This window comes from Lagenorhynchus albirostris, chromosome 12 (assembly GCF_949774975.1).
Source record: "Lagenorhynchus albirostris chromosome 12, mLagAlb1.1, whole genome shotgun sequence".
Classification (NCBI taxonomy): Eukaryota; Metazoa; Chordata; class Mammalia; order Artiodactyla; family Delphinidae; genus Lagenorhynchus; species Lagenorhynchus albirostris.
Window position 1 is genome coordinate 73574031 of NC_083106.1, and position 19027 is coordinate 73593057.

The 19027-nt window shown below is 37.2% G+C and overlaps 1 protein-coding gene across 3 annotated transcripts in view; it reads right to left on the minus strand.

Annotated features, from left to right (window-relative positions):
• Positions 1–19027, minus strand: part of BCKDHB (branched chain keto acid dehydrogenase E1 subunit beta) — a 299229-nt gene that overhangs the window by 11377 nt on the left and 268825 nt on the right. Inside the window, exon 11 of one of the 3 annotated variants that reach the window (XM_060167629.1) lies at positions 18764–18957. The exons of the other annotated variants lie outside the window; for them this stretch is intronic. The gene's annotated coding sequence lies outside the window, so the exon portion shown is untranslated. Of the gene's footprint in view, positions 1–18763; positions 18958–19027 lie in introns of those variants that run through there. 3 annotated transcript variants of the gene reach the window in all.

The following is a 19027-nucleotide window of genomic DNA, read 5'->3' on the forward strand; positions in this document are numbered from 1 at the left end:
CCACCAAAAAAAAAAAAAAAGAGCATTAGTGACCTGTGAAACAATAACAAGTGGTCTAGAGTATGTACAATTGGAATCACAGATATGGGAATGTAGGGGGAAGGGAGAAAATATTTAAAGAAATAATGGTGTGATGGATTGGGAGATTGGGATTGACATATATACACTAATATGTATAAAATGGATAACTAGTAAAGAAATAATGGCTGACGTTTTTCCAAATTTGATAAAACCAATTAACCCAGATATCCAAGAAGTTTAACAAATCCAAAGCAAAAGAAAGAAAAAGAAATTCACACAACTGCACATCATACAAAATTACTGAAAACCAGTGATAAAGGAAAAAATATCTTAAAATCAGCCATGTTGGAGAAAATATATTTTTCCAAACAAAGATATGATTATAGCAGAATTTTTGTCAAGAAGTACAGAAGCCAGAACACAATGGTATAACATCTTTTAAGAACTTAATAATTCTATAAAGAGCAAAAACATCTGGCAAAAATGAACACATAAAAAAAGGTTGTTTTTCAGATGAAAAGGAAAGAAAAAAAGAAAGAAAGAAAGAAAGCTGAGAAAATTCATTGCCATCAAACATGCACAAAAACCAATATTAAAGGAAGTGCTTGGGCAGAGGAAAATGGTAACAGGTGGAAACTAAAATCTACAGAAAAGAATAAAGAATGCTGAAAATGGCAAACATACGGGTAAATGTAAAATCCTTTTAAAAACTGGTTTTCTCATTTATAAATATCTTTAAAAGATAATTATTCAAAGCAAAAATAATAATGTATTTGGGGATTTAGAGCATGTAGAAGCATCGATCACTGCAATAGTAAAAAGGTCAGGAAGAAGAAAATGAAAGTATACTACAGTAAGATTCTTACACTGTATGTAGTGGTGTAACATTATTTGCAAGTAGACTATGATAAGTTAAAGGTGTGTACTCTAAACCTTAAAGCAACTGCTGAGGAAAATAAAAGCCAATAAAGAAGATAAAATGAATCATAAAAGTACTTAACTTAAATGAAGGCAGAAAATAGGAATAAAGTATCAAGGAATAGATAGGACAAATAGAAAATAAAAAATAAGAAAAAAACCTATGCAAATGGCTAAATGTTCCATTTAAAAGTCAGAGATCATCAAACTGAACTTAAAAGAACTACCCAGTTTTATTCTGTCTACAAGAAAGCCACTTAAAATTTGAAGACACAATTAAGTTAAAAATAAAAGAATGGAATAAAATATACTATGCAAATACTAAGCATAATAAAGTTGGAATGGATATATTAATTTCAGATGAAGCAGATTTTTAGAATAAGAAATGTTAACAGGAGTAAAAGAGGACACTTCATAATTAATGTGGGATCAATTCATCTAAAGGATGTAATAATTCTAAATGTTTGTACACCTAATATGTATACAAATACATTTTGAACTTTAAAATACATGAACCAAATATTGATAAAATTGAAAAGAGAAATAGACAATCCTAAATTACAGCTGAAATGTTTCAAAAACTTTCTTCCAATAACATAGAGCAATTAGACAAAAAAATCAATAGGATATAGAAAACATGAACAACACTATCAACTAACTTGACCTAACTGATACTTATAGAATATTCTCCCCAACAACAGTAGAATACACATTTTTTTTCTTCCAAATGCACACAAAACATTTACAAAATAGAGTATATTCTGGGACATAAAAAAGACTCAATAAATTTTTATAAAGTAGAATTCTTATAAAGTATGTTTTGTGACCACAATTAAACTAGAAATTAAAAATAGAAAGATGTTTGAAAAATCCCCCAAAGATTTGGAAAAATTTTAAAACATGCTTCTAAATAACCCAGGAGTCAAAGAAGATATCTCATGGAATATTTTCAAACATTTTTAACTTAATGAAAATTAAAATACAACATACTGAATGGTAGAGAGCAGCTAAAGCAATGCTTAGAGGAAAATGTATAGTATTACATGATTTATATAGAAAAGACATTCTCAAATCAGTGATCTAAATTTTCATTTTAATAAGCGAATTAAACCCAAATTAAACAGAAGGAAACAAGTAATAAAGGTAAAATAAGAGGACAACAGTAAAACAATGAAGAAAATAAATGAAGCTAAACTCTAGTTTCTAGAAATGATTGTGCCCAGCCAAGGAGGCAAAATGGATTCAACAGATTATAGGATGCAGTTATCAAATCACCTCATACAAACACTATCATTAATTACAAAGAAATCCTCAGTCCCTGACAGACACATTCTTACTGTTTTTCCTTGTTACTGTTCTAGAAAACATTTTTCTTCCTGTTTCCAGAAAATCTAGCACAGATATAAGTAGTCCATCTTTACCTTGCCTGGTTGCAAAGTAGGATGATTATGCATGTGGGAGCTGAATTCATAATACAACTCTGCTAAAGTATAAACCAGGAGGAAAATACCAGCCTGTTCCAGACCCGTGTCAGCAGTAAGTCTTTGCCAGGAAGGTCCGAAATGAAACAGAAAAGTAGGTTCTTGTTTCTTACATACAAAGTTGAAGGAAATATTCCCATCAGCCTCTAAACAGGAAAAGAAATCCTATTGCTTTGAAAACAACAATATTATATTTGTCTCATTTGATTTTTCAAACCAAGAGAAAGAGGTTTCAACTCACAACACTGTCTTACCCTTTTCCACCTATAACAAACAGTACTGTTGAAACCAAGCAGGACCCTGCGGGGCCCTCCTGGGGTACAAAATCCTTTCTGTGTCTCCTGCTTCTTGTTTGTAGGGAAAAGGCTTTAGCCTCCTAGACCTGCCCTCCAAAGGGCAGATTCAAACAGTTACTAATTAGGGGACTGAGGGAATGCAGAAACAAAGGAAAAGTAGTCAAGAAACAATAGTGCAGGCATAAAGCAGAGTCCTAGCTCCTCCTCATGGGATATACATAACAATCTGATGCATATCTCTGAGTTCTTCTGTAAGAACTAAGACCCCCACCCAGGTGGAGGTTGGTAACTTCAGGCTGAGCACAAGTACGTGGATCCCAGACTGGCTGGAACAAGAAGCCTGAAGACTAAGACTCCTGGCAGCCACCTTGTTACCTCCCCACCAACCAATCAGAAGAAAGTCACACACCCTGCAATGCTCACCCCAAATTTTGCCTTTAAAAACTCTTCCCTGAAAACCACAGGGGAATTCAAATCTTTTGAGCAAGAGCTGCCCATTCTCTTTGCTTGGCCCTTGCAATAAACCTTTCTCTGCTCCAAACTCCATCATTTTGGCTTGCTGGGGCACATGAACTTGGGTTCAATAATACTGCAGACATCAAGAAAAGAAAAATTCACTGGAATGTGAATTAATCAGATGGTAGTTTTAAGACCCTTGCAGAAGATCATGTTAAAGTGATCAGGTTTCTTAGGTTTCATTGTCATCACCTGCTGTGCTAACTAAGTGTCCAAAACTGTCATGCCTTCTTGGGAATAAAATAACCTATCCCTACACATGCTATTTTAAGTCCTTTCATTTCATCCTGCTTTTGAAATGACTTTATTTTCGGACACCCCAGATGTAATCCCTTCGCTGACCACAAAGTGGTTTGTTCTGAAAAATGCTGTAAAGAGCAAATTCTTTGAATCCATATTTCCTCAGTTGACATGACCAAGCTGTTACGATTTCTCAGTGACATGTGGCACTTGCATCTGTAACAAGTCATAACCAGAGGAAACTCTGGCAGCATAGTGGTTGCACAATTTAGACTCAACCATTGGAGGAGTTAAGTATTTTGGTCTTGAATTCCAGTGTGGCTTAAGGAATGTTAGCAGTCTTTTTCCAAAGTTGTGGTGCACATACAACCCAGTCAATTCCCTTACACAAGGCTTAGTCACTATCCCCTGTATATTTTGTGTGTGGCAAATTAATGTAAACTCATCTTTGTTTGGCTTCTTCCAAACTGTAATTCATTAAATTCTCTACTGGTGAGTTGTTCCACTTCTTTAGTCTGGGAAAAGTCTTTTCCAGATAGTCATCTGTAATGTTGGCCATTCCTCTTCTTTGCTTAAGTACAATTTAACTAGTCATAAAACACCCCAGGGGGTCCATCCAAGTTCCCTTGGAAGCTTCAAAGCCAGGAAGACACAAGGACAAGTTTTTCTTGAACTCCTTTCCACTCCCCACTCCAGAGCCCATGGCTCTCCATGCTGGAGACCCAACCATGATATCAACTCCTGAGTTCCCAGATATACCTGTTCCTAAAAATCCTAATTGCTTCCAATAGGCCAAGACCTTTACTGACTTAACTAGAAATAAGGACAGCCATACTTCTTCCAACTCAAGGTACTTCCCTGTCTCAAGAAGGAGACTGATGGAAGTAGCAATAAAGTTTCTAGAACAAACCTTTTATACCAGCAATCAGGAAAAAGGAAATGCTCAATACTTAAAATATGGTATTCTGGTAAATACGACCAAGAATTATAGCTTGTAGTTCTCTGTTTCTCACTTACTTGTTGGTCTTATGTAAATCTCCCCATCTCTCGGGGCCTCTCATCTCTAATATCTTTCTAGATTTCAAGGTCTATGATTCTACTGATATGAAAATTCAAGGGGTATGGTAAGGAGATCATTTAATTATTTTTATTTATTTTATTTTTTTAAATGTGGTAAAAACTACATAACACAAAATTTGCCAGTTGAGTCGTTTCAAGTGCACATTTCAATGGTATGAACTACATCTACATTGTGCAATCATCACCATCAGCCATCTCCAGAACATTTTTCATCTTCCAAAACTAAAATTTTGCACTCATTAAATAACAACTCCATTTCTCCTTGCCTTCAGCCCCTTGCAAACACAATTGTACTTTCTGTCTCCATGATTTTGATTACTCTATGTATCTCATATATGCAAAATAACATGGTATTTGTCCTTTTTCTGACTGGTTTATTTTACTAGTATAATATCCTCAAGGTTCATCCATGTTGTAGCATGTATTATTAAAGCTGAATAATATTTTATTTTATATAACACCACTTATCTGTTAACGGAAACTTAGGTTGCGAGAAAATTGATTTTTTAAATTTTCTACTATAGTGTTAATTTCCTTCCAGATCATGTTCTTAGCTACATGTCAAAATCACCTAGGGGTTTTTAAAAATACAGGTTACTGGGCTTAACCCTAGATTTACTAAATCAGAATTTCCATAGCAGGGGCCTAGAAATCTGTATTTTAAGAAAACTGAAGGTCTGTGTTCTTATCAAAAAGTAATTGTGCATCTGTCCCCTCCTAAAAAAAAACTGTTTGTGGGATGATCTGAGTACCAGTCTCTATACCACATACAATATAGAACTGCTAAGTTGTAGTTACAACTTAAACATGAAACAAGTCAAGAAAAAAACGCATGTGTGTGGAGGGAGTAAATGAGTCCCTAGTTCTTCTGCCCGGAGGTAAAGCATTGGAGCTGGACCAGAAACAAGAAAACCCTGGCAATAATGCATGCTGGGAGACTGTGATTTTCACTGCACTTTTTTGGTTCACAGATTTAAGGACCAAATCATGGAAGTAGTATGCATGGAAGTAGAATTGCACCTTGATGCATCAAGCAGCTCTATATGGATGCTAATCAGATACTGAAAACCTTCCAATAGGTAAAGATCCTAGAAAGAGATTCCTCCATAAAAATAAGTGTAAAGTTAGCAGAGCCGTGTAAAAATCACAGAGACTGTCTGCTGACAATCTCCATTTGGCAAAAATCATTACATTTAAAGAATGAATAAAGAGACAAAAATTAACATGGAATTTATAGACATGACAACACGAGGGAAAGAGAACAGCACATTAAGACTCAGATGATAGAAAATTAGGGAAAGCTGGTCATTCTCAAAGGGATGTCAAAGATATGACTTTTACAAAAGAGGCAAAAAATAAAAAAGAAAACTCATGCATAATGAAAAAACAGGCTATGAATATGAGTTAAGATGATACTGCTATGACAAATGAAGCCCCACATTTCAGTGGAATAAGAAATAAAACTTTATTGCTCTGGTATGTGAAATCCAAAACAGATGTTCCTGATTAGCAGACAGCTCTCCTCCAACTGGCAATTCAGGGAACTAGGCTCTTTCTACCACGTGGCTTCACCATCTTCAACACATGGCTTTTAAGATTGCCATGGAATGGGAAATAGCATGGGAGACCACACATGGGAGATTTTTATGGGCCAGGTGTGGAAGTGATTTGTATCTGTTCTTCATATACTCCATTGGTAAATTATGCTCACATAACTTCAAGAGGGGCTGAGAAATTGTTGTCTAGTGGGTGCGCAGGAGAAAGGAGAAGCAGATTACGTGAACAGCTAGTCAGTCTCTAGCACCCTGACTACAAAATGTCTACAGAATGAAATGCACATACAACAACCTGGGGAGAATAGAGGGCTGGGGGAGGTGAAGTCGAAATAAAAGAGCAATAACAAATGAAAGCCAATGCAGGAAGCAAAGAGGAAAACTGAAATGGCAGGATATGGAACAGACTTATGAAGCCTTCCCAGAACACAGAAGAAGGAGAAAAAGATCTGAAAATAGTAAAAGAAAATGATAGACACGGAAAGCAGAGAGGTGAGAACAGAGATTTTAATTTCAGCCTTGGAGATGCTCTAAAACAAGAAACCAGAACAAAGAACAGAGAGGAAGTAACAAAGATGTAACTGAAGAAAAAGTTTTAAAACAGGAGACCCAAATATGCAGACATGAATAGCCAACCATGGTTCAGGTAAATGTATTGAAAGAGATCCATGCAAAATGCGCAATGGAAGAATTTCAGAATTAGAAAGATAAGGAAAAAGAAATGCAACAAGCATACATGCAAGCAAATAAACCAACAAGAGATTATAAACAAAGCAACAAAATCAGATTGGCAAACATTTTCCTCTGCTACTTGAGATGCCAGGAGACAATGTTGCAACATCTTCTGATTCTGGTGGAAGGAGTTTTGATGGAAAAAAAAAAGAATTTTATATGAAGAGACAATGTATCACTCACTACTGAGACAGCAGAATAAAGTCCTCAGAAAAGCTAGAATTAAGAAATATTTGACTCAAGTAATCCTTTACAAAGAAAGGAAAGGAAACACAGAACAAAAACAATTTTTTTTTTTGCTGAATAGCATACTCTAAATGACAGCCAATCAAATTAAATGCCTCAAGAATGGGAGTCTTGTACGTAAAAACTAGTATTGAAAGTAAACATTAAAACACATGAAACAGGAAAAATCAGAATGGTTCAAGATTGCTGAGTAGAAGGACATGTGCTCATTCCCTCTTGTGAGAGCACCAGAATCACAACTAATTGCTCAACAATCATTGACAGGAAAACACTGGAACTCACCAAATAAGATACCCCACACCCAAAGACAAAGGAGTAGCCACAATGAGATGGTAGGAGGGGTGCAATCACAATAAAATCAATCCTATAACCGCTCGTTGGGTGACTCCCAAACTGGAGAACAATTATACCACAGAAGTCCACCCACTGGAGTGAAGGTTCTGAGCCCCATGTCAGGCTTCTCAATCTGGTGGTTTGGCAACAGGAGTAGGAATTCCCAGAGAATCAGACTTTGAAGTCTAGCAGATTTGATTGCAGGATTTGACAAGACTGGGGGAAACAAGAGACTCCAAACTTGGAGGGCAAACACAAAGTAATATGTGCATCAGGACCCAGGGGAAGGAGCAGTGACCCCATAGGAGACTGAATAAGACGTACCTACTAGTGTTAGAAGGTCTCCTGCAGAAGCAGGGGGGTGGCTGTGGCTCACTGCGGGGACAAGGACACTGGTAGCAGAAGTTCTAGGAAGCACTCCTTGTCGTGAGCCCTCCCAGAGTCCACCATTAGCTCCACCAAAGAGCTTGTAGGCTCCAGTGCTGGGTCATGCCTCAGGCCAAACAACCAGCAGGAAGGGAACTCAACCCCACCTATCAGCAGACGAGTGAATTAAACTTTTACTGAGCTCTGCCCACCAGGGCAACACCAGCTCTACCCACCACCAGTCCTTCCTATCAGGAAGCTTGCACAAGCCTCTTAGATAGCCTCATCCACCAGAGGGCAGAGAGCATAAGCAAGAAGAACTACAATCCTGCAGCCTGTGGAACAAAAACCACACTCACAGAAAGACAGACAAGATGAAAAGGCAGAGGGCTAAGTACCAGATGAAGGAACAAGACAAAACCCCAGAAAAACAACTAAATGAAGTGGAGATAAGCAACCTTCCAGAAAAAGAATTCAGAATAATGATAGTGAAGATGATCCAGGACCTCAGAAAAAGAATGGAGGCAAAGATCGAGAAGATGCAAGAAATGTTTAACAAAGACCTAGAAGAATTAAAGAAAAAATAACTAGAAGAGTTAAAGAACAAACAAACAGAGATGAACAATACAATAACTGAAATGAAAACTACACTAGAAGGAATCAATAGCAGAATAACTGAGGCAGAAGAATGGATAAGTGACCTGTAAGACAGAATGGTAGAAATCACTGTCGCAGGACAGAATAAAGAAAAAAGAATGAAAAAAAATGAAGACAGCCTAAGAGACCTCTGGGACAACATTAAATGCACCTACATTCGCATTGTAGGGGTCCCATAAGGAGAAGAGAGAGAGAAAGGACCCGAGAAAATGATTGAAGAGATAATAGTCGAAAACTTCCCTAACATGGGAAAGGAAATATCCACCCAAGTCCAGGAAGCACAGAGAGTCCCATACAGGATAGACCCAAGGAGAAACACACCGAGACACATAGTAATCAAATTGAGAAAAATTATTAAAAGCAACAAGGGAAAAATGACAACATATAAGAGAACTCCCATAAGGTTAACAGCTGATTTCTCAGCAGAAACTCTACAAGTCAGAAGGGAGTGGCACAATATATTTAAAGTGATGAAAGGGAAGAAACTATGACCAAGATTACTCTACCTGGCAAGGATCTTATTCAGATTTGATGGAGAAACTAAAGCTTTACAGACAAGCAAAAGTGAACAGAATTCAGCATCACCAAACCAGCTCTTCTCTAAGGGGGAAACACAAGGGAAGAAAAGGACCTACAAAAACAAACCCAAAACAATTAAGAAAATGGTAATAGGAACATACATATCGATGATTACCTTAAATGTGAATGGATTAAATGCTCCAACCAAAAGAAACAGGCTCACTGAATGGATACAAAAACAAGACCCACATATATGCTGTCTACAAGAGACGAACTTCAGATCTAGGGACACATACAAACTGAAAGTGAGGGGATAGAAAAAGATATTACAAGCAAATGGAAATCAAAAGAAACCTGGGGGCTTCCCTGGTGGCACAGTGGTTGAGAGTCTGCCTGCTGATGCAGGGGACATGGGTTCGTGTCCCGGTCCAGGAGGATCCCACATGCCGTGGAGCGGCTGGTCCTGTGAACCATGGCTGCTGGGCCTGTGTGTCTGGAGCCTGTGCTCTGCAATGGGAGAGGCCACAGCAGTGAGGGGCCCGCGCACCGCAAAAAGAATAAAGAAAAGAAACCTGGAGTAGTGATACTCATATCAGATAAAATAGATTTTAAAATAAAGAATGTTACAAGAGACAAGGAAGGACACTACATGATGATCAAGGGATCAATCCAAGAAGAAGAAAGAAGAAGATATAACAATTATAAATATATATGCACCAAACATAGGAGCACCTCAGTACATAAGGCAAATGCTAACAGCTCTAAAAGAGGAAATTGACAGTAACACAATAATAGTGGGGACTTTAACACCTCACTTACACCAATGGACAGATCATCCAAACAGAAAATTAATAATGAAACGCAAGCTTTAAATGACACAATACACCAGATAGATTTAATTGGTATTTACAGGACATTCCATCCAAAAACAGCAGATTACACTTTCTTCTCAAGTGCACATGGAACATTCTCCTGGATAGATCACATCTTGCGTCACAAATCAAGCCTCAGTAAATTTAAGAAAATTGAAATCATATCAAGCATCTTTTCCAACCACGACGCTATGAGATTAGAAATCAATTACAGGGGAAAAAACGTAAAGAAACACAAACACATGTAGGCTAAACAATACGTTACTAAATAACCAAGAGATGACTGAAGAAATCAAAAAGGAAATAAAAAAGTACCTAGAGACAAATGACAACAAAAACATGATGATCCAAAACCTGTGGGATGCAGCAAAAGCAGTTCTAAGAGGGAAGTTTATAGCAATACAATCCTACCTCAAGAAACAAGAAAAATCTCAAACAATTAACCTTACATCTAAAGGAACTAAAGAAAGAAGAACAAACAAAACCCACAGTTAGTAGAAGGAAAGAAATCATAAAGATCACAGCAGAAATAAATGAAATAGAAACAAAGAAAACAATAGCAAAGCTCAATAAAACTAAAAGTGGTTCTTTGAGAAGATAAACAAAATTGATAAACCTTTAGCCAGACTCATCAAGAAAAAGAGGGCGAGGACTCAAATCAATAAATTTAGAAATGAAAAAGGAGAAGTTGCAACAGACACCGCAGAAATACAAAGCATCCTAAGAGACTACTACAAGCAACTCTATGCCAATAAAATGGACAACCTGGAAGAAATGGACAAATGCTTGTAAGAGTATAACCTTCCAAGACTGAACCAGGAAGAAATAGAAAATATGAACAGATCAATCACAAGTAATAAATGGAAACTGTGATTAAAGATCTTCCAACAAACCAAAGTCCAGGACCAGATGGTTTCTCAGGTGAATTCTATCAAACATTTAGAGAAGAGCTAATATCCATCCTTCTCAAACTCTTCCAAAAAATTGCAGAGGAAGGAACACTCCCAAACTCATTCTACAAGGCCACCATCACCTTGATACCAAAACCTGACAAAGGTACTACAAAATAAAGAAAATTACAGACCAATATCACTGATGAATATAGATGCAAAAATCCTCAACAAAATACTAGCAAACAGAATCCAACAATGCATTAAAAGGATCATACACCATGATCAAGTGGGATTTATCCCAGGGATGCAAGTATTTTTCAATATATGCAAATCAATCAATGTGATACACCATATAAACAAAGTGAAGAATAAAAACCATATGATCATCTCAGTAGATGCAGAAAAAGCTTTTGAGAAAATTCAACACCCATTTATGATAAAAACTCTCCAGAAAGTGGGCATAGATGGAACCTACCTCAACATAATAAAGGTCATAAATGACAAACCCACAGCAAACATCATTCTCAATGGTAAAAAACTAAAAGCATTTCCTCTGAGATCAGAAACAAGACAAGGATGTCCATTCTCACCACTATTATTCAGCATAGTTCTGGAAGTCCTAGCCACGGCAATCAGAGAAGAAAAAGAAATAAAAGGAATACAAATTGAACAAAAAGAAGTAACTGTCACTGTGTGCAGATGACATGATACTATACATAAATAATTCTAAAGATGCCACCAGAAAACTACTAGAGCTAATCAATGAATTTGGTAAAGTTCCAGGATACAAAATTAATGCACAGAAATGTCTTCCATTCGTATACACTAACAATGAAAGATCAGAAACAGAAATTAAGGAAGCAATCCCGTTCACCACTACAACAAAAAGAATAAAATACCTAGGAATAAACCTATCTAAGGAGACAAAAGACCTGTATGCAGAAAACTATAAGACACTGATGAAAGGAATTAAAGACGACACAAACAGATGGAGAGATATACAATGTTCTTGGATTGGAAGAATCAATATTGTGAAAATGACTATACTACCCAAAGCAATCTACAGATTCAATGCAATCCCTATCAAATTACCAATGGCATTTTTTTACAGAACTAGAACAAAAAAATCTTAAAATTTGTATGGAGACACAAAAGACCCCGAATAGCCAAGGAAATCTTGAGGGAAAAAAAAAGGAGCTGGAGGAATCAGGCTCCCTGACTTCAGACTATACTACAAAGCTACAGTAATCAAGACGCTATGGTACTGGCACAGAAACAGAGATATAGATCAATGGAACAGGATAGAAAGCCCAAAGATAAACCCACGCACCTATGGTCAACTAATCTATGACAAAGGAGGCAAGGATATACAATGGAGAAAAGACAGTCTCTTCAATAAGGGGTGCTGGGAAAACTGGGCAGTTACATGTAAAAGAATGAAATTAGCACACTTCCTAACACCATACACAAAAATAAACTCAAAATGGATTAAAGACCTAAATGTGAGACCGGACACCACAAAAGTCTTAGAGGAAAACATATGAAGAACCCTCTTTGGCATAAATCACAGCAAGATCTTTTTTGACCCACCTCCTAGAGTAATGGAAATAAAAACAAAAATAAACAAATGGGACCTAATGAAACTTAAAAGCTTCTGCACAGCAAAGGAAACTATAAATTTGATGAAAATTCTCAATAACAATGAAAACAAAGACTGAAAGACATTGAGAATCTGGGAGAAATTAGCACTAGCTAAAAGATGGTAAAGCTGTAGTTCCTGACACACACTCTACCTTGGCTTCATGAAACAACATTCCAAAGAAGGAGCTTCCTGCCTCTGCCTCTAGCTATCCATGTACTCAAAGTGGGATGAATTGGGAGATTGGGATTGACATATATACACTAATATGTATAAAATAGATAAGTAATAAGAACCTGCTCTACAAAAAAATAATAAATAAAAATCAAAAAAATAAGCATGAAAAATCAAAAAATAAAATTTTTTAAAAAACCATGAAACAGGGCTTCCCTGGTGGTGCAGTGGTTGAGAGTCTGCCTGCTGATGCAGGGGACACAGGTTCGTGCCCCGGTCCAGGAAGATCCCACATGCCGCGGAGCGGCTGGGCCCGTGAGCCATGGCTGCTGAGCCTGTGCGTCCAGAGCCTGTGCTCCGCAATGGGAAGAGGCCGCAACAGTGAGAGGCCCGCGTACCGCAAAAAAAACCAAAACAAAACCATGAAACATAGCTCAGAATTTTTAAAATGTTTGCTTATAAAGTTGAATGCCAATGTCCAAAATAATTAAAGGAAATATATAATATAAAACAATGTAGTTACACTAATCTAGCTTATATTACCAGAAACTAGGAAGTGATTATAGGGATGAGAGGGGGGTTGGGGAAAGAGTGAAAATATGCACTAGTCTTTAAAATGCACTTTTCAGTCTTGATGTTAGAAAGAATATTAGGGAACTTTGGGTTAAAAGGATGCTTTTAAAGTTTAAAGTTAATGACAAGTATAATTTCAAATAGGATAGGGATTCTGGCTTAGAGAGAATCTGGGTGACAATCCCCAATCATCCTCTTTCACTTTCTAACTAAATAGCTGTTGAAAACAAAATTTGATGAAAATTCTCAATAACAATGAAAACAAAGACTGAGAGACAATTAGAATCTGGGAGGAATTAGCACTAGGTAAAAGACAGTTGGTGGAGCTATACTTTCTGACACACACTCTACCTTGGCTTCATGGAACAAAATTCCAAAGAATGAGCTTCCTCCCTCTAGCACCTTCCATCCATTTACTCAGAGTCCCAGGACCTATAACCACCAGGACACTGCAAATACCCCTCTCTACCCACTGAGAGATGTTCTCTAAAGCAAAGTAACCTCTGTCTAATTCCAGATACTGCAAACTCCTGAAAAACAATCAGCCACAAAGTAAAAGACAATTTCTGGGTGCGGTGCATTTTCTGAGACAAGTAGTCCTGATAGACACAGTACTTGGGTAGGAAAGGACGGAGACACGGTGCACGCCTATAATTTTTCAGACACTGCTATCAGTTTAAATGAAAAATAAGCTAATGGTGGGGGCAGAAGGAAGAAAGGAAGAGAAACAAAAAGAAAACCCACCTAGAACAGAGCAGAGATATACTCCATAGAAGCAAGCAATATAGAAACAGGGACATATTCACGAATTGTGGAGATGAACCTGCCGTAAAGCTAGAGATCTGAACAATGATGAGAAGAGTGAGATGACTGTGTAACCCACCTGGTTCCACCAAGTTATAAAATATGGAAGGAGGGAAACTAAGAAGAAAGTGACAACAAAGAGCCTATAAAAAAAGTATTGCAGAAGGAAAAGGATAAAGACATCATGGTTGGGACTTCAAGGTAGATTGAAAACATAGTTACCTCTGCTTTCTCTTGATATCCCAGTCAAAATATTTAAAGGAATCTGAAACACGCACACACACACACACACACACACACACACACACACACACACACACACGGCATTAACTTAAATTCAAGAGAACAAAGGGAAAAAAGATAAGAGTAGACGAGAAATAGGAACAAAAATTAGAAAAGCAGAGAAAAGAGAAGTATCTAAGCCTGCAAGGGTGCTGATGGTGAGGAACAGGTAAATATACAAGCCAGTTGGCGCCACAGGAACCCAGAAAGTCTTCAGGCTTTTATAGGTTAGAATTTAGAGCAGAAGTGTTGCTTAAAAGTATATGAAGGAAGCAGATATACCCTGAACTCTGTGAAGCCTGGCAGACACTCACCCCTAACTGGCCAAGGTAAACGCTGTGGACAAGCTGAACCAGAAATTCTGGACTTAGGAATTCTAAGAGCAGAGCTAGAGTTCTGTAACATAAGAACTGAAAGATCAAACCAAGAGGTCCAACATATACAACTGTGACACTCAGGCCCCCTCCCTTCTACTTGGCTCTAAAACATGGCAGTGATTTATGTCAGAGTGTTCTGACTATATTTTCCTCTAAGAGTTTTATAGTGTCTGGCCTTACATTTAGGCCTTTAATCCATTTTGAATTTATTTTTGTGTATGGTGTTAGGAAGTGGTCTAATTTCATTCTTTTACATGTAGCTGTCCAGTTTTCCCAGCACCACTTATTGAAGAGGCTGCCTTTTCTCCATTGTATATTTTTGCCTCCTTTGTCAAAGATAAGGTGACCGCAGGTACGTGAGTTTGTACAATGGAATATTAGCTACAAAAAGGAATTAAACTGAGTTATTTGTAGTGATGTGGATGGACCTAGAATCTGTCATACAGAGTGAAGTAAGTCAGAAAGAGAAAAACAAATACTGTATATTAACGCATATACATGGAATTTAGAAAAATGGTAACGATGAACTTAGTGGCAGGGCAGGAACAGAAACGCAGACATAGAGAACCGACTTGTGGACACAGGAGGGGAAGGGGAGGCTGGGGCGAACTGAAGGAGTAGCATGGACATATATACACTACCAAATGTAAAATAGCTAGCTAGTGGGAAGCTGCTGCATAGCACACAGACATCAGCTCAGTGCTTTGTGATGACCTAGAGGGGTGGGATGGGGAGGGTGGGAGGGCGGCTCAAGAGGGAGGGGATATATGTATACATATAGCTGATTCACTTTGTTATACAGCAGAAACTAACACAACATTGTAATGCAATTATAATCAAATAAAGATGTAAAAAAAAAAAACTTTTTTTTTTAAATGGCAGCCACACTTATGCCCTATAGGCAGGGATTGGAGTCCTCACTGGGGAAACACACCTGCTCAGGAGATAAGACATACAGGTACTGACAGCTGGGGATCCTCCCAGAAAAATGTCTGAATCTCTGTCCACTCAAACTTTAGTGAAGCTGTTACTTGAAAAGCCTCTCTCACACTGCACACAGCTACAATCAGCTTTAAGTGGCCAATCACTGGAGGTTGAGGAGAATCCCAAATATTGAGACTAAGATACATAGACAGAAACAAAGAAACTCAGGGGAGCTAAAGACAACAGAAGTAAATTTTTTGAAAAAATAAAAATTAATATCCTCAAAAAGGTGAGAGAAATATTGACTCCAAAAGGAAAAAAACACAGAAATCTATTTTAAAAAGATGTGTTCAGGAAAACACAAAGAAGCTTCTGGATATTAAGGATTTGATAAGATAAATGCAAAATTCAATTAAAATGTCAAAAAAAAAATTGAGAAAATCTGCCAGGAAGGACCAAAAGGACAAAAGATGGAAAATAGCGAAAACATAAGAATATTAGAGATAAAAACCAGCATGGTCAATATCCAAGTAAAGAAAGGACAAGAAAGATTAGAGAAAATATAAAAGAGAAAAATATCAAATTAAAATATAAATTTCTAGACCCAGATAGCATGATCTCCCATATCAAAGGTCTACTTCACACAACTAAATGAATGAACAGACACTTCCCAAGTTACTTGGTTGTGACATTCAAGAACCTCAGAGATGAAGGTCCTAAAAGCCTCCCAAAAGTAACACTAGACTCCACAAATAAATATAGTGAGGACGCCAAATTATAAAAGAAAAATATTTGGAAACTGTAATTCTATATCCTGCCAAAGGAGCAAAAAAGTGTGAGGGCAGAATAACAAAAAAATTCTTTTGACCTGTGAATTCTCAAAATGTTACTTCACTTACAACTTTTCTTAGAAGTTCCTGGAAAATAAGCTCTACTGAAGCAAGGTAAGAAACTAAGAAAGAGGTACACAAGAGTCCAGGAAAGAAAGGGCTCAAAACAGTAAAGTGAATTCTGATGAAGGGGGTGATGATGGTGATGATGGTGATGATGGTGATGATGGTGAAGGGGAATTTAACATAGCGGGAAAGCAAAGTCTCAAGATGATAGCTGTGCTGCTGGTCCAGAGAGCACACAGTCCCAATCAAAGTAGGAGGGATTCCAGAAAGGACATCTCCAGGAGATAAATAAGACTGATAAATTGAGAGGAGATTAATCTTCAGTGAAAATAAGTATGAATTAATGATAAAAATGAAAATCAATCAAATAATAAGTATTAGGGAGAGCAAAACAATTGTATTTATGTGATATTACATGGCTAATGAGGGATATATACATAGTCATGATAATGTAAACATTAAATACTGATAGAAAAATTATGAAAATACTCTTTTGGGATATGCAGGGAGAGGTATATTAGAGAGATAATATTAAGGAGATAATCCTCATATCCCATAGTATGACGATAAAGACAAAACAATAAATTAAAGAGATAGCAATATAAGCATGTTATTTAAACCAAGAAGGTAATTACCAGAAGAAACTAAATGAAAGAGTTCAGAAGTGTTGTCCTTGGACAGCAGAAATTAAATGGTCAGAGTTAAGCCAAAATGAGGCAAAGAATTACTTTCCTTTGCTGTAAACTTCTTTAGGCTATCTGTCATTTTAATGAGAATATTAAATATAATTTAATAAGAAAAAGGATGTAATTGTATGAGAAAATATCTGAATGATACAGAAGAAGAGCGTATCTCTGAAACGATCTAATACAGGATTCAAAAGAACTTTTCAGGAAAATGCTCAGCATCTTCAACTAAGAACAAGATAAAACCTCTATAAACAAGATTAGAAAAATCATAAGTAAAAAAAAAAAAACAAGATAGAAAAGACAACTTGAAATTAGAAAGGACTGAAACAGAGCTAACAACATGAGAGCTGAATAAAAATCAACACTGGAAACATTATGTAAGGAACATAAGAACTGTTGCAGAAAATGGAAACAATATTACGGAGAACAAAGAGCCATCCAAGAAGATGGAGAAAAAGGACAATAAGGATGAAAATGACAGAAGGATCATGGAGATCGAGGTCAGAGAAGAGGACCAATATAAGACACAGTGTTCATAAAGAAAAGCTCAAAATAAATAAAAATAATAACCAGAGCCTGCAATGGGCTGAATGTTTATTTCCCCCCAAAATTCACATGCTGAAACCAAACCCCCAATGGGATGGTATTTGGAGGTGAGGGCCTTTGGGAAGTGATGAGTGATTAGATTTGGGAAAGGGATTAGTGCCCTTATAGAAGAGGTCTGGGAGTACTCTGGACCCTTCCGCTGTGCGAGGTTATAGCAATGCCACAGCTGTCTATGAACAAGAAAGCATACAATCAGAAAGACGTCTTTCCTCACCAGACACTGAATCTGCCAGCACCTTGATCCTGGACTCCCCAGCCTCCAGAACTGTGAGAAATAAATTTATGTTGCTTATAAGCCACTCAGTCTATGGTATTTTGTTACAGCAGCCTGGACAGACTAATACAAAGCCTTTATAGAACAAACTATTCTGAGCTGAAGGAAATAACCTCTGTAGGTATGTTAAAAGGCTCACTCTATAGTAGAAAATTATCAATGAAAAGCACACCCTTGAAAAAGTTTTACCAAAAAAAGGAGGAAGGAAAAAGATACTATAAATAATCAGGAAGAAAATATATGTTCCCTTAAAAAGAATGATGGTCAAGGATAATAGTCAATAAAGCAACGTCCAGAGAATATTATCAGAATAAGGGTGTAACCCCCCAATTTTATACCTTGCCAATTTGTAGCTCATACGTTAGGGCAGAAAAAGACATTCTCTCTCTCTGTTTTTTTTTTTTTTTTTGATTTAAGTATAGTTGATTTACAATGTTGTGTTAGTTTCTAGCGTATAGCAAAGTGATTCAGTTATACATATGTATACATATTTTCATATTCTTTTCCATTATGGTTTATTACAGGATATTGAATATAGTTCCATGTGCTATACAGTAGGACCCTGTTGTTTACCTATTTTATGCATAATAGTTTGCATCTGCTAACCCCAAACTCCTCATTTATCCCTCCTCCACCCCCTTTCCCCTTTGGTAACCATAAGTTTGTTTTCTAAAGACATTCTCATTTATTATATCAGTGTTCACCTTATTAGTTTCCTGGGACTTCTGGAACAAATTACCACAATGTTCGTGGCTTAAAACACCAGAAATTTATTTTCTCACAGTTCTGAAAGCCAAAAGTTCAAAATCAAGGTGTCAGCTAGGCCACGTGCCCTCGGGAGGCTCAGAGGAAGAACTACTCCTTGCCTCTCCCAGCTTCTGATGGCTGCCAGCCATCCTTGGGGTTCCTTGGCTTATAGCTCCATCAGTCCAATCTCTGCCTCTTTCTTCCTACTGTCTTCTCCTCTTCATGTCTGTCCAAACTCCCTCAGCCTCCCTGTAATAAGGAGACATGTGATTGCATTGGGTTCACCTAGATAATCCAGGATTCCTTCTTCCTCAGCTTC